The sequence below is a fragment of the Oryzias latipes genome, chromosome 20 (assembly GCF_053564925.1).
Source record: "Oryzias latipes strain Hd-rR chromosome 20, Olatipes_Hd-rR_3.1".
NCBI lineage: Eukaryota > Metazoa > Chordata > Actinopteri > Beloniformes > Adrianichthyidae > Oryzias > Oryzias latipes.
This window is the reverse complement of record NC_136256.1, coordinates 10,794,756-10,811,580: the sequence shown is the minus strand read 5'-3', so window position 1 is coordinate 10,811,580 and position 16,825 is coordinate 10,794,756. Positions and strand designations below refer to the sequence as shown.

Below are 16,825 nucleotides of genomic sequence, written 5' to 3'. Positions count from 1 at the left end.
AACAAATGGATCCATTAACGTCCTTGTTTTTGTCCTCCGAGTTGGCATCTGACTCAGCTGTATGGCTGGATAGGTCCAACATTGCTTGCTGTTTTTGTTGCATAGGTTATGTTAGAATGAGGGTGTGAGGCAAAGAAATGATGGAAAGTGGTAGCAGGCTTACTCCATGCCAACACTTATGCTCACATCTTTAACCCTTGTGCTATCCTAGGCACTTTAACATTGGGAGTTGGGTCATCTATACCCACTAGACAGTGCGCTGAACCTTTTTTCTTCAATGATTTGTGATCTTCACTGGTGTCCACGGATTACATGAAAACTTTCCACCTTTATCCACCTTTGTCATGGTAGGGAGAACACGTCAATGCAAGGGTGGGGTCATCTAAGATAGCACAAGGGGCTAAGTGGAATATCAAATGAACTCCTGCCCCTCTGCAGAAACCATGTCCTAAAAAATGACACAGATTTTTAGATTTTTGCTAAAAACTGTATAATCATAGTTTAAAGACCACTAGGAACACTTTTACAACGGATCACAAGATGATCAGAGTGGGACATTAAATAATTAAGACACAAAATTGATTTATTTCAGTTGCATCTTGGAGATATAAAAAATTCTTGCTCAAATTGGGTTTATTGAGTCTCCAAATAAAAGTTATTCATGTTTCAAGTTGTGCTTCCAGAATCAATGAAGACATTTTCACTGAAGGTTGAACAGTTCTTCAGTAAGATGGTTTTCTGCTTACGAAAGAACACATTGTCATCTTCAATATGAATATTTTAGGGCAGAAAATGGTGGTGTGGACGAAAAACCAAGCCCCTTACTTTCTGAAAGCACCAATTGTTGCAGTTCCTCAAAATACCCTTTGAGCTGGTGGTAAAAGGGAGCAATTTTCAATTGGAATGGGGTTTTTGCTAAATTCAGGTATGAGTGAGTGAAATATCTGATTTAGTTTGTGGAATTTTAGACCTAAGGATGTAACAGTGGAACTTCCAACCCCCCTCCACTTCTCTATAGAACGAAACACTGAACACTGTGGCACCAGATGTTGTAGCATTAGCTAAACTAATGTGGGAACTGGTGTGCTTGCAAAATAAACCAAACAGTGTTGCTGTTCTCCATTTGCGCTCTGTGAAGAAGAAACAGCAGTTGCTTTATATTCAAAGCCACTCTGGGGTCTCGTGTGACTTCTGTCTCCTGTGTTTTGTTACATGCCTAAATGTAAACCTATAAAGTATACAGATGAAAGTAAAAACATGCCAGGAAGTATCATCTTTTGGAAATGTATATGTGTTAATCCCATGTCTTATTATTGAATGCCTTTTATTATCAGATAAAGAACATCCAATTATCCTGTCTACATGTTGCTGGAAAAAGTCCTATACCTTGGAAAAACAGATGTGGATCAGATAATTGGTACATGTAAACGGGTATGTTGAGTCCGACAATGAAATATCAACTTATACACAAAAAATGAAGGTATTGAAAACTTTTGGATGTTTATTGTTTTGTTTTCTATACATGACTACTGTCTGGGCTTGCGGAATATATATTTTACCAGCTATTTTGATTGTTTAAAACGTTAAAAAATTTAAAAAATGTCTTATTTTCAGAAAAAACACTTCTAAAACCAATGTTTAAAATCTAATAGTCTATTTAAACAAATTGAAATTTGTCTTTTAAAAGTTACAGGAAGCATTGATATTGTGCATTAAGACTACTAAAAAAGATGAAATCATACAGTCCTTTGTTTGCAACTCCTTTTGAACAATTTTTTCTGGTTTGTTCATCACCTTCCCAGAATCTGCCCATTTGATTATCTTTTCACTGAACATGTTTGCATTGATGATAAGCTGTATTCACAATGAAGTAAAAAGAATGAATGTGAGGATTTTACTGCATGCTACTGGTGACCTGTTGGGTGTACCACACCTTCATCCAACAGCTGGGTTGGCTCTAGAAACCCTATGATCTCAAAAGGGATTCAGCAGGTTCTGAAGATGGGTGGATTGATGATGACTACGTACTGGTACTTGATTTGTAAAGCAAAAAGTATCAGAAGAGACTCTGTATGTTACGATTGTTGTATATTTTTTACTTTAGCTGGTGTTGTTTGCAGAATAGATTTTTCTCCTCAATCTACATTTTTGAACTCCGCACAGCTAAATTCAAACTCTTCTAAATAATCTGAACAGGAATTGTAGGCCAATAAGCTGCAAAGCTCTACTTTTGGAGTAACTAAAATCGTAGCATCTGGGACATGATTGGGCAGTCATCGTGGACTCCTGACATCAAATTCTCCTAACCTTAACCCTTTTCCCTAACCTCAGTATGCATACTTTTATAGTATAAAGCTAAAGGCTGACCCAGCAGCTATCCTCTTAGGCTAACTTTTATCACAAGACTTAGGCATGAGTATTTGGAAGATAGTATGGATACGTTTAACCCTTGTGCTATCTTAGATGACCCCACCCTTGCATTGACGTGTTCTCCCTACCATGACAAAGGTGGATAAAGGTGGAAAGATTTCATGTAATCCATGGACACCAGTGAAGATCACAAATCATTGAAGAAAAAAGATTCAGAGCACTGTCTAGTGGGTCTAGATGACCCAACTCCCAACGTTAAAGCGCCTAGGATAGCACAAGGGTTACAAGCATGTTAAATGATTAGTGGTAGGGCCTTGCAAAGCTTAGAACACATCTAGCTTTTCATTTGCAGACCTGGTTGGCACCAGAGAACTGGAACAGTTTTTCCTCACTTGGAGACAGTGGCTACTTTTGTTCATTGATGTTACATCTTTTTTTGGATTTGTCTGCTGCATGTATTTCCCCACATTCCTAACAAGAAATGTTAGAATATTAAATGTTTGAGATGTGCTTATTATCAATTGACCATTTACTGATTAAAGTCTGGGCTTCACAGTGATGTTGTGGTCAGCACTCTCTCCTTTCAGCAAGACGGCCCTGGTTCAAATCCCACCTGGGACCTTTCTGTGTGGAGTTTACATGCTCTCCCTGTGTTTTCTCTAGATTGCAGGTTCGATTCCCGCCTTGCACGCCCATGAGTGTCCTTGGGCAAGACACTGAACCCCGCCTTGCCTCTGGTGGTAGGCGGGCGCCTGTGTTTGGCAGCGGAGCGGCCACCAGTGTGTGTGTGAATGTGTATGTGACTGGGTGAATGGGTCTGTGACTGTAAAGCGCTTTGTCCTTGTAGGTAGAAAAGCGCTATATAAGTATTCGCCATTTACCATTTTTAATTGTCCTTAGGTGTGCATGTGAGCCTGTGGGCCTCCAACAGACTGGTGACCGGGTCAGGTTGTACCCCACCTTCACCCAACAGTATCTGGGTTGGCTCCCACAACCCCATAACCCTAAAAAGGATTCAGAAGGTACAGGAGATGGATGATTGAAGTCTCATCAGTTGCCACACAATATTTGTTCCCGCATTTGACCTATCCTTTTTTTGGTGTGTGTGTGTGTGTGTGTGTGTGTGTGTTTAGGGCGGGTGTTGGTGGTATCACCTCCAATACAAACCCTCAAGGCTCGGTGAAAAGCAATGGGTTCCATGCTTTAATCTTTGAACTAACCATGGATTTTCACCTTCAACCTCCCAATTCCAGAGTGGGTGATCGTCCACTGGACCACTGAGCTTGTTCAATCTATTTTGTTGACTTGCATTTTTCATCTTTTTATGGACATGCATTCCAAGTTTGCATTAAGGGTTCAGGATTTTTTTCCCCTGTTTTATCCAATTGCGTTTCTTTTTTTTAATTACAAAGAAAAATGAAAGAAAACATAAAAATCCTTTTTAGGAAGGTAAATCTGTTGAAAATGAAGAAAAAACATAAAAGAGAAAAATCATTTAATGCGTTTTTAATACATTTTTTTTATTAGAAGAAATAATCATGGTTGTGTTGGCATTAATTCTTAAAAAAAGTCAAAACTGCTATATTACAGTCAAACTTTATCGAGAGAAGAGTAAAAAAAAGGCCTGTCCATCTCACTTTATTTCAACTGCAAAAAAAAAGCAAACTTCAGAATTACTAATGACTGCTTTGTGGCTTTGATGTCTGGACATTGCGAGTCAAGTCTTACCTGAAATCAGTGTAAAATGCCCCAATGGCTACAGTAAAGCAGACCTGTGACTGCAACAGTATGTACAGTACTGAAGCCGCATGAGTAAACCGCTCGTGGGAGGTTTTGATGTTTGTATGTGTGCTCATGTCTGTGATGGCCCACCGTTGTTTTCGCTGGATGAAAATGAATACCTCACACCTACTCTTTTCCCACGTGTGCTCACATCTGAACATTTTGAGACCAAAAAAGTGCTATAAATGAGAGTCCAAAATGCCAGCAATTATGACGGTGTCCTTTAAGTCAACCCCTCCAAATTAAGCCCTGGTTGTCAAGCTGATTGTCTCCGGTGCTGCGAGCAGCTCGTACTGCGAAACAGTTTTCATTAAGGCGGGATTGCCATGGGTCCTAGCTGGCAGCTTAACGTAATTTCACAGCTCAGCATCCGTGTGACCACTTCAGGGTCCAGCCCAGGCCACCCACACCTTTACAAGAGGCTGCCAGAGGTGCTGAAAGGGTGACGGGCTGCTGGTGAGTTTTAGGGAAAAGCTAGAGGAGGGGGACGGTTCAGTATGAAACTGCAGCACAGGAAATGACTCTAATAACATTAAAACAACCAGTAAGGCTTTACAAATAAACATGTGTGGAGATGGAGAAGGGAAGTTAGGGAAGTTGCTAAGCAAAAGAAGTGGGGTTTTTTCTGTTTTACAGTGGAAATTACATAATTGTTCAAATTAATATAAATCCTTTCCTCTAGATTCAGCACAAATATATTTTTAGTGGATGTTAACTTCCTTTTTTATGAGTATTCTTAAATTGCCCTTTTTTCATGTGTGACAGTTGTGCTACCACTATTTAAGACTTGTAACTTTCTCTTTCTGATATTCTATGAACACACTCGGCATGTGATGCATGTTCAAGAATTAAACAAGCATTCTTGAATGTGCTCATTGTTGGAAGAGTTTTGGTGCAAAATGTATGAAAGACTTGGTGTCATATAGTTACGCAAGGCAAAGGCAGCAATTACAATAAACACTACTCTGACGTCAATACCAAATCTGAGTCCCTGATAGGTCAAAGTTCGACTGGTTTAACATTTGATGTGTGCTCATTTCCACATGTTTTGTATGTAGAGCCCAAAAACAGACTTATAAACTTGCGTAGTGATACGTGAAAGCTTTGAATGCGGAAGTCCAAAATGCGCATTTACACACGTTTTCATAGAATTTTCATTGAAACTGGTCACTTTAATGTGCATTTCCAAGCGCAGTGTGAGCGTAGTATAATACATTGATTGTCCGACAGTGTGCATGAGAAGAAGGGGTTCATTTTTGTTTAAACAAAGATAGACTGTGACGGTTATTTTCTAATGATTTTGGAGAACAACATGGTTAAAGAAAATATCATTGTGACAAAAACCAAGTCTGTGGTAGTTTCGCATCTCAGATGTAAATCCTTTTATGGTTTTTCTTTATGCATTTTTATGCTGATGGATTCTAGCATGTATGTGTCGGATTTATGTTTATGTGCAGGTCTTTTCGAAATAATTGAGGACACGCACTTGATTTTCCAGAGAAAGATCTATCACAGGAAACTCCATTTCCTTTATTCCCGTGGTAACTGAAACCAAGTTTCCGGTAAAAATAGATACTGGAAATCTAAAGTTACCAAGTTTCCCTTTTCTGCTCAAATTGTCCTGCTTGTCACCTTTCCGTTTGTCATCAGGCTTCCGTTTTATCCAATCAAATCAAACTTGGTTTATAAAAAAGCGCTTTTCATAACTCGTGCGACTCGAAGCACATCAACATTTTAAACAAAAAAAACACAATATTACCATAAAAACCCAACCCACCCTTCACCTTTTCCACTCCCCTCCCTTAACACACATGACACACAATAAATACTGATAAAAGTAACTTCTAAAAAAAATGTAAGGCTTGGCTCTGCTGTGTTCACCTGTCTTTATTTGGAAGTTCGGCACTTGCTTGCACCAATAGCCTGACTGCCAGTTCCTTCTCTTCCTCAGTTAGGATCATGTGCCCTTTTCCTGATTCACTTTTCGTCATAGATAGAGGACACAAGTTGGAGGATGGACACAGGCAACGCATATGTTGACTCTAAACAGTAACAATACGAGGATCTTTTCCAAAAGAAATTTGGAACTTTTTTTTTTTTTTACCACCAAACCACTAATCACAGGGATGGCCACAAGAATTAGATGAAGGAAGCTGAGGGGATAAAGTGTATCTGAACTAACAAATGTGGCAGTGAAAGCGGTGGTTAATTAAAAGAAAAAGAACAGATGAATTATCCAGTCAAATGACAAAAACAAGATTGATCACTTAGTTTTGTCTTACATTCAATATTTAAGTGAAGAGGACTGGAGAGTGAATGGAAAAATCAATGGAAAAAGGAAGTTACAAAAATGGATGTAGATGGCTGTCAAGTCCCATGACCGGGTTGGGCCGCTGAAGCAACCGCCATCGACAGGGGGAGTGATCCCACATTATCTCTTCGGACTAGGCCCGACTGAGACACGTGTGAGGAGCCCCAGCAACCAGGCGCTCCCCTGCAAGCCCCAACCCCAGGCCTGGCTCCAGAATATGGCCTTAGATTTGGGATGTAACTGAATGTACCTGGTTTCTACTTATGAAGGGGGTTCATAGTGGGATCATAAAGGGGTGAAGCAGGGGCAGGAGGGGGATTTCCTCTCTGCTATTTGCAGATGATGTTGTCTTGTTGGCGTCATGAAGCTTGGACCCCCAGCGTGCATTAGGGAGATTTGTACTTGTGAATCATCTGAAGCCGTAGTTCATGACTCGATAAAGGTAGTTTTTCCTCTCTGGTGGAGTGTTGCCGGCCGGAGGGGAGAATTTTCGTGAAAAGAACCTGAAGCGATAGCATAAAAAACCATGAGTAAGCCACAAATTCATTGTTGGTATAAAGCTGGACTATTCAAGCAGAGAGTCATTGGGGAAATGCTCCCTTCTTAAACCAGCCTCCAGTGGTCAGATTAGGCACTACAACATTTGATACAGCTTGAAAGAAAAAACGTCTGAGAAGTTTGAAAGAAACAACATTCATAATTAGAGCAAACCATAAAACGCAATAACAAAAAATCCAAACACAAATGTTTGCAGTCAAGTTTAAAGTCCCACTCTGATCCTCTTTGATCATCACTGTCATTTTTTTAGGACAAAGTTCCTGCAGAGTAGCAGGGGTTCATTTAATATTTGCCTCTGAGTTGTTGGCAGGACTGTTGGCTCAGAGCAACCCCCCCACCCCTTCCCATTCCTGTTGCTGAGGGTTCGGGGCAGGGGGCTTGCAGCCCACCCAGCTTATTTTTCTACATGACAAATAAGCTCTTTTTCAAACAGCTATTTTCATCTGCTCCTCATTCACAACAATTTGGATTTGGTAATGGTTTATTTCAAGCAATCAAAACGCAAATAAAACTCAACAAGACCATTAACATAGTTGATCTATACAGAGATGTATAAAACATAGTTAATTTCAATAAAGAAATACTCAAAAATGCAATTTAATTTTTTTTTTTTTTTTATAAAACTCATCCATCATCAGAAAACTGCCACAAAAAATGTTTAAAAAAAACATGATTTTTATCTGAGTCTGTCTATTTTGTTATAGGGGATCAATCCCTACTGTAGAATAACAGTAAAATCCTCAACAATTGTTAGTGTCATTTGTGTCAAGTGTTAATAAAACCTGATGGATAGATGTATAAGAAAAACAATAAAAAAGGTAGGGGACTCAACTGCACAAGTTATAGAACGTCAAATAACTAAACTCCCGCAGACAGAAACAAAGTTAGCAAAGAAAGAAATATCGATGTTACCACGGCTTTTTGAAACAGAAATACATCAGCCAAACAAGGCAATGAACAGAAACATAAACAGAAACAAATGAGACAGCAAAAGAAGGGGCCAATGAAGACAGAAACAGCTATATTTGGATTAACAGTGACAGTTCCTGCATTCAAACACACCATTTTTATCCCGACCACAGTCCGGCAGCATTCCTCCCAAACGTGTGGGCCAAACTCAGCCAAAGTCTCTCATTAAAGAGCGCGCAGAGCCTTGTAAATCAGCAGTCACTATGACACCTGGATGAAAAATGAGAGCGACAAAGATTGCCGCTTCATTTCTGTGGTTAACAGCTTTGGAAAGAGTGAAAAGGCCTCAACTTCAGAGAGTTGGAGGGCGGATGAGACAAAAAAACAGGACAATTTGGATTGTTGCAGAGTGAGCAACTAAACAACATGACACATAAAGGAAGCTTTGCTTTGTCTGTCTTTTTTTTGGGAGGTTTGAAAAAGTTGTCATAATATTTCTGGACAATTCCAAATGAATGTTGACATAAGTGAAACTTATGAACATGCACCTGCAGTACTTTTTACATTTAATGGCATCAACAACAAAATAATATTAGAGTCACTATGCAGAATAACATGATTAAATAAAGGAAATATTCAGATTTTTCAAAGTTTTCTTCTGCAGAAGAGTTCCACTTCTAAAAAGAGTAGGGGCCCTTTCCGTTATCTGTTGTCCAACTACTATGACAATGTTTTTTGTGCAGAAATTCTTTGAGAAAGGTTTTTGAACTGGGACACTTAGATGCCCTTTCTGACTCTCCCCCTTTTGACACATCTGTACCAAGTTTCTCCCTCATCAAAACAATTCAATGAGCAACTTTTGCCACTTGTGAGGCTTATTTGATTTGTTCAAAGTGATGTTTGGTTCATGCAGAAAACATGGAAGGGCATAAATCAAAGCTCAGTTTTAGATGCTTAGGTTTCATTCTGACAGGATTGTTAGAATCTCAGTTTTAAGCCTTTTACTGGAGTTTTGTTTATGTTGTTTTATGGTGGCATGATCAGTCCTCCTCTTTGGACAAGCTACCACCTAATGCTTTAGTCACATGCACCTGTATGGCGCTTGACCTGTGCAGGTGCTGCAGGTTTGTAAATTGTCCGGACCCAAGGAGGGTTGTCAGCAGGAGCAGGTGCATCTTAAGGTGTGTCTTGCAGTTACCATGAGGCATGTGAGGCCACCTGTAGGGACATCTTGAAAATGGAACATATGATTGTCGTGCGTGTGGTAGTGTTTCATGAATTGTAAGGATAATGTAAGTTACAGGGGATGGCTCCTTACTGAACGCACACAAATACTGCACATGCGGGAATGCTTGTGATAAATACCTCCCCATAGGATGTCACAACTATGCTCTGATTTTCTAATTTCCTAATTTCTAACAGTCAGGCTTCACACAAGGAGCACACACTTTTCACGTGAACAGCACTAATGGGCACCTAGCACCCTGTGCAGGTTCCAGGGGGGTTGAACAAATGAAAACTCTGTACGAAGCACCAGTGTCCAACCTACCTTATTACCCTTACCTGCTGTTTAAGTGTTCAATACGACCGTCGCCCGCAGCATGCCTGTAGAACAAAATGTTCATAACATTTTCTCTCTAGGAGCTCACCAAACGGTTTACAACCTTCCTGTTTCCTGTGGGCCACCTGGATGCCCCGTACAGGTTTGCTCATTTTTTGCCATCAGACCTGTAAGGGCAGTTGAGACTAAGGCATAACTTCCTGTCTATGGAATTATATTTTACTGCAAAAAATCTCCAGAGGAATTAAAGTTATCATTTCTAATGTATTTGGTGTGCTTGTCTGTATCTATTTACTTGAGTGAGCACTAATTTTAATCTGGGAAAAAGCCTAAAATTGCACGAGTGCAAATGCTGAATTTCATCAATCCACTTGTCCATCCATCCATCCATCCATCCATCCGTCCGTATGTCCATCTATCCATCCAGTTTTTTTTTTTTTTTAAACTTGTCCTGTCCAACAGCTGGGCAGACAGATGAGAGCTGACGGCCTCTTGTGTTGGACATATTTTACTTTAACAATAGGGGTTAATCTTCATACAAACCAGAGGTATGTCTGAATAAACCCCTTTTGTAATTGAGGCCAAACTTTATTAATTTCAACCATGTTTGAAAATCTTGGGTGTTGGACCGGACGGAAAAGGAAAGAAGGGAAGAAAAGGGAGGGATGTTAGAGAGAGAGGGGGGTAGGAGGGTGATAATAGGAGGGGGGGGGGGATAAGACCATGAAGCAGCATAAAGCAACAAGTTTACTGGTTGTTTATCGTTACGGTAAGGTTCAAATGTAGTACAAAAAGGGCGGGGCCTGTCCACACACACACTCAAATGTTATAAACACACCTGTTAGCTGCAAAAATGTCCACATGTCGACATGTACACAAAACAGATAGTGTTCACACGCATACTTATGCCTTAAAACCAACTAGTGTGAAATATTTCAGTCATTAAACCATGCAAACTGTTAGTGCAAAGGTGAGCTAACACCTGTGCTCAGGTGAGTGTTTATGTTCTTCTAAAATGGATGGTGGAACGTGAAAAGAAGGAGGGAGAGTGCCCAGCCATCCCCACCCCAAGACCCCCGCCGCAGCAGCAGCGGCAGCCGGAATCCCCCCAACGCCAAACGGGAAAAGGCAGGGAAAAACCGCACCCCAAGACCGCCACCCAGACCAGGGCCAGCAGGAGCGCCGCGAGGCCCCCAGAGCCAGAGAGCAGGGAGGCACGGAGGGAAAGAGAGCGCCGCCCCAGCCCAACCAGGAGAGCAGCCCCCCCGCCGCGCCGGGAGAGCCCAACGCAGGGCCCCCCCGGAGAAGGACGCCCACAACCCCAGACGAGCACCCCATCACCACCCAGGAGTTCCGGGCATCCCCCCGCCCCAACCCCAGGTACGAGCCAAGACCCCCCAAGGGAGACCCACTCCGCACTCCAGGCAGCCACTCACCCGGCCCACGGTTGGTCCAGGGAGGAGCAAGGCAGGGGCCCGCCGCCCCCGCCCAGGATGGGGGAACCCCGGGGAAAAAAAAGGGGGCCCACAAGGGGTGTTGTAAATATGGCCCGACCAGGCTCGGCCACAGTTGGAAATTTGGCGGGGCCCAGTGCTCAGGGGCAAGGACCAGGACCCACCCCCCAGGGACACGAACACCCCCGGCTCAGGTGTAATGTAAACCCCCCCCACCGCGCGGAGAGAGAACCGCCGGGCCCAGGAAGCCGGCACCCAAGGGACACGGCCGCCGTTGCCAAGGTGCCCGCACCCCCCACCAGGGAAGGGGCAGGGGACAGATGGACCTAGGTCCCACCTTCCTTGCAAAATGTGTGTATGTGTGTTTCCATCCAGCTTTTGAACCCACTGAAGGCCAGTCCATCGCAGGGCCACACAACCACACACACACTCACAATAGCACACATTCAGTCACACCTGGGGATAATTTAGAGTCCCCAACGTAGTTATGAACCATGTTTAATGATAATGATAATTGAACCAGGGCCTTCTCGCTGTGAGTGCCAATCACTACACCACCATGCAGGCTTTGACTGCTGAATTATTATTATTACATTGTGAACCACATATATTATCTTCTTGCATCATTTAAACCTAATGTGGAAACAAAATCATATGTTGTGATCGTTGATTGAAACTAGTTTTTGCTTTAATTTTCTTTGTGCTTTAGATTCAAAACAATCCATCACAAAAACTGTCTGCCATCATCACTTCGGTTTTGCTCTTAAAGAGTCAGATTACATCTGCTCACCTCCAGCTCTCACCTGCTTATCCACCAGGTGTATCATCAAGTTGGCTTGAGACCTGAAGTAATAATTTCGTTCAAATGTTCTCTAAATGTAAAATTAACTAAACATTTTCTATGAAACATTTTTGAGATGTTTTCACATTCTTTCTAAACTTAAAAAAAAATAAATTACATGTTGAAACATATTAATGACTCAAAGTATGGGATTTTTTATCAAAAACCGTCATAAAAATTCCAGTTTTTCAAAAGAAATGAAAAAGAATTCCCCTTTTATTGTAGCTTAAGCTAATTTGGTCTGAACTTTTTGTTAGACATTTCTTTTTTGCGTGTTAACGTTAAAAGGAGGAATCAAAACTGCATGAAATTGCTCACATTTTGTTGCATTTGTGCGTCTGACTGCGGCTGTTTATGCTCCAGATCATAGCAGCACAAGACTAAAATAATGCAATTTAAATATGTTAATCCCTTTCTTAACAGCATTGTACATGCAGAATTGAATCTCCATGGGCGTCTTTAGCCTGTACACACAGCCGCTGTGCATTTTCTAGTAAGGAACCAATCATAACGAGGAAGTAACACAGCCTAAAAACAGAAACACTCTTGCAACAACTCGGACAGAGATGATCTGGCGTCTTCACAGCGGGCTGCAGCTTTCGCATTCACGCTGCACACTGTTGCATCAATCTTATCTTGCTCCCATTTTGAGTTCTTCTAAAGAGTTGCACTGCTTTCTCTGATGTGCTCTCTTGAAAAAATTCCCCCAGCTTGCCATGCTGGCGTGTGACACGGTGACGGTGTGGGAGTGTGACTTTTTAGAACGCCAAGCGAGTGACACTCAGACTGGGGTGACAAACTTATCACATCTCAGAGACCTCAGAGTCATTTTCAGTATGAGATCAATGGGCTCAGGTAGACTCTTACCTTGGTAAAAGGAAGCCCCTCGCTAAAACGATGCTGTATATGAGTCAACAACAACAATCAGCACAGCCTACACAATATGAGTCAGGGACAAGAGATGCTCATGCTTATTCAGCGTGTCCACTGAGGTGTGCAGCGTCTTCATTTAATATTTCCATAAGGCTGCATATGAATGTGCGCCAGGCCCTCCCTGTAATAAGAAGGTAATGTATTCTGCGCCAGTGGCAAAAAGGTACGCTTGAAACATCCCTCACTGGAGCAGGAGTTTTCAACCTGACAGTGGACACATACATAATTAAGCCAACTGAAAAAAAAATGAATATTTCATCTTGGAGCATTTTCATCTCCAAACATCAAAACACCTCAATGTCTCACATAATGAGCAAGGTAAATTCCTTTTATTCTCAGAGGGAATATGCAAAAACCAGCCCTCACTCGGAATGCTTTGTTTAAAAAATACATCAGCTGGAAAAGAAGAAGAGGAACTTACTTTGCTTTGGGTTTAGCCAGGATTTCTGCTGTCCTCAGAGGACTTGTTTACTCTAACTTGTATCATACAGTAGTCATAGTTTGGCTTTTTGGTTGCTTTACAATAACTTTATAGGTTTGTTAAAGTATCACCTTAAATATTTTCATTTACATAAAAACTCCTGTGTTTGTTGAACCTCGTCAAGGCCAGCGTACACCAACAAGCCATAGCCCGTTTCAGAGGTCATGCTGGTGTGATCGCTAAGATTACGGTCCCATATCCCAAAATACCACTGCGCAGAAACCTAAATGCAAGTTTTTCAGCAAAATTGGCAGGTGACCACTTGGTGGCATTTGTATTTGGGAGGCAGCAGTCACATTTTTACACGCTGCCTGGTGACCGCGAAGGTTCTAAGAATACGTTCAAATCAAACTGCGACCGGGCAATTTTTTTGGGGGGCCGCCCAGGCACATTTCAACGCTGCGCAGTGGGAACTGGGGGGCCGGCTGCCCTTGGCCGGTGTTTTACCCCCAACCAGTTGCTTGGTGCTTGGCCTGGCGCCCCGGGGGGTAAATGTTGCATCCACAGCAGAGGGGGTAATGGGTTTATTTTATTTCATTTATTTTCCTTTTTTTTGTTTTTGGTGGGGGGGTGAGGTACCTGGGAGGGGGTCGTTGTGCTAGTCCCTCAGGAATGTCAGGGGCATGAGTGATGGTGCTGGACCTCCTGCCCTCAGGTCCATCCCTTGCTGACTGTCTCTCTGCGCTGGCACTGGCTCGGCCTCGGTCTGTGGATGGATGGCTGCCTCCTGGCTGCCTTGTCGCCCTTGGAGGATAGGCGCCCTCTGCGGCTGGCTGGGGGGGCCAGTCGCTCTAGGGGGAGCCTTTTTCCCGGTTACCCTTGGTGTAACTGGGAAGAAGGTGTAGGGGTAGGTCTGTCACTCTGCCCCTACACCATGGCTGCCCCAAAGTCCATACTCCAAGTCTCTTGAAAGGATTTTTACGATACTTGGGGTAATATTTTAAGTTTATTGAGTTTGACCATCAGTACCTGTGATGCCAGAGGACCATTGATTGCAACTGGCCTCGCAGGCCACGGGGCAGTTAAAAAGTGATTTATAGTCATTGATTTAGGATTCACTTGGAGCACTTTTTTTTTTGTTGGCGTTTGTTAGTCTGTCTCAAAGGCATTTCAAAAAACGTTTTGTATTGTTAAGAGTTTGGAGAAGCGGAGATTCCTTCCATGTTCGGAAAGGTTTTTCTAACCAGGCATTGATTGGCATCTCTATATATTACCCCTGGGTGTGTATATGTGTGTGAGTGTGTGGCCCTGTAACAGATTGGCAACCTGCTCAGGATGTACCCTACCTGTGCCCAACAGTCACGACGACGAGCAGTTATCACATTGCAGAAACAGGCAGAGAAGGTTAACTGACAGATTTGTATTAGTTAATGTAGCTAAAGTTAAGCAGCAGCAGCAAAGTTCTTCTTGGTCAGGAGCACCTGTGAAAGCACATAGGTTTAAATATTTAGGTTTTACAGCTGCAGCATGTATGTGTAAACCTTGTCTGATTGTGGTGACTCACCTCTGTTTTCTGTGTCAGGAATGGTCCGCCAGCAAAAGAGGTCCCTAAGCGTACAAGAACCTTATATTGGTTCCTGGGAGGGAACTAAAATCATTGTAAAGTTAACAGGTTAGATTTAGAGTAGTAATTTTATTATTTGAGTGAATTATTGATATGGTTTAGGAACAGTTAGTGATTTCTATTTTTGTATGGGGAGATTGCCTATTTTTATAGGGGTTGGGGAAACTTTGAATGTACATATTTTTAATATATATTGTGTAAATAGATTATCTATGTGAACCTGGGTGAATGGTAGCTCCCAAAGGAGAAATCCTATAAAGGTGGGAGTTGTAACCATTGGGAGGTTGTTGTTGGTTAGAGCTTGGGGCATGACTGTGAAATGGCAATGGGAGAAAATGGAAAATAAAGTTTTGTGCTAAACCCAAGTCCTGAGTTTCTGCCATGATGAGGGCTTCCGAAACTACGAACTGAATGTGACACTGGGATAGGCTCCAGCAACCCCATGACCCTGAAAGGGATACATCAGATTCTGACTATGGATGGATGGATGGACCAACTTTGAGTTGATGTGTAATAAAAGCTGCAGTCATTAGTGTCCTCAAAGCGCTACATTTGCCTAAATGACCCTCTAGTTCTCATTTCGGACACCGTGACCCAAAGCCAATTAAAGACAGTCAGTATGAGTTAATTAATCAGAGTGGACCTGGCATCAGTTGAGCAGGGAATCTTTCTTGGCTCCATAACTATGAGAAGTAGGAGAAGTTCCAACAGAACTGAATCGCACAATTTATGAGCATTATGAAACTGAAATCTGAACCTGTTTAAAGGCATATAAGATTTAAAATTTAAAGCGTAAATTAAAGTATTCTGTTTACGGAGCTAAAGCAGCAGCGTTTGACTGGAGAGGATCACTTTGACCACTAAACCTGACTCACACCTTCATAGAGGGGAATTAACCTGCCACGGCCTGAAACGCTTTGCTGAGCACTGGTCGATACTGTCATTATCCAAAAGCAATTCTTAATTCTATTTCGCCCTGAGCTAAAGATCCCCATATTGATCACAAAGAGGGGATGCTGCAGCTGCTTCTTTAGTTAAGTCCACTGTGTGCAAGAAAACTGCTCTTGGCTCTTGTGTATAGTCCAGCATGTCTATGTAATGTTTCAGAATGATACCTGAGAGTTTACCTCAGTGTTTTTAAAGAGTTGCATTAAAAAAACTGCTTTTCCCGTTTTGTTAAATGAAAAATGAAGATAACAACTGCTGACCTCTATAAGCACTAAGCAGAAGCTTAAGCTTCAGCGCTTTCACCTGAACTGATGAGTTCATGTCCTTTTTCTGAACGCTGCTGGATGACAGGAATCTTGAGTGACGTGCTTTTAAAAGCATCTTTTTGTGCTTTTTTTCCCCTCTGTCATCCACAGGAGCAGGCTGCACCTTCATGTGCCATGGCCTGCACACGTTGGCTTGTGACAGCAGTTAACGAAAAAGGACATTAGTACCCTGAGGTGATCGCACTGCCTCAGCAGCAGGCTTCAATGCAGCGAGAACGTGGTGTGAAACACCAGCAGAAGGCCTCCACATTTGTGTGTCCTTTTCCCCGGTTTGTAAAATAAATGTGATGCGATGCAGTAATTACTAAGGACTTCTTTAGATCTCTTATAGTGGCCAATAAGCACAAATGGTCAAGAAATTTGAAAATCCTGCAAAATCAATCAGCTGTTTTCTGTAGTTCCTGTAGGAATTTAATTAGACAGTAAAACTGTGTGATAGCCTGAACACGTAATACTAGAAGTTCTAACAGAACTGATGGCAAGATTAAAAAATATGTTGAGTAATTCATTCACTGTCTTCTAAACCCGTTTTTGTCCCTTTCGGGGTCACGGGCGGCCGGAGCCTTTGTGAAAATGGCTGTGAATAGGGGCTGCTCTGTGGTGTAGTGGTTAGCCCTCTCACCTTACAGTGAGAAGGCACTGGCTGAAATCCTGGCTAGAAACTATCTTTGTGGGGTTCGCATGCTCTCCTTATGTATTTGTGTGTTTTTTTCCCAACAATTCAGCTTCATCTCCCTGTCTAAAAACAGGTTTCATAGGTTAACTGATTACTAGCTTTGAGTGTGTC

At 42.1% G+C, this 16,825-nt stretch overlaps 2 long non-coding RNA genes across 2 annotated transcripts; one reads left to right on the top strand and one right to left on the bottom strand.

Annotated features, from left to right (window-relative positions):
- Nucleotides 1-380: 380 nt before the first annotated feature.
- On the top strand, nucleotides 381-7,921 carry LOC144988125 (uncharacterized). The gene is made up of 2 exons (XR_013651931.1): nucleotides 381-3,392; nucleotides 3,504-7,921. It is a non-coding gene; the product is annotated as an uncharacterized LOC144988125 (long non-coding RNA).
- Nucleotides 5,971-15,188, bottom strand: LOC144988124 (uncharacterized). Its single transcript, XR_013651930.1, has 4 exons — nucleotides 14,705-15,188; nucleotides 14,487-14,621; nucleotides 8,084-8,200; nucleotides 5,971-6,966 (listed from the first exon to the last, which is right to left on the bottom strand). It is a non-coding gene; the product is annotated as an uncharacterized LOC144988124 (long non-coding RNA).
- Nucleotides 15,189-16,825: the final 1,637 nt, after the last annotated feature.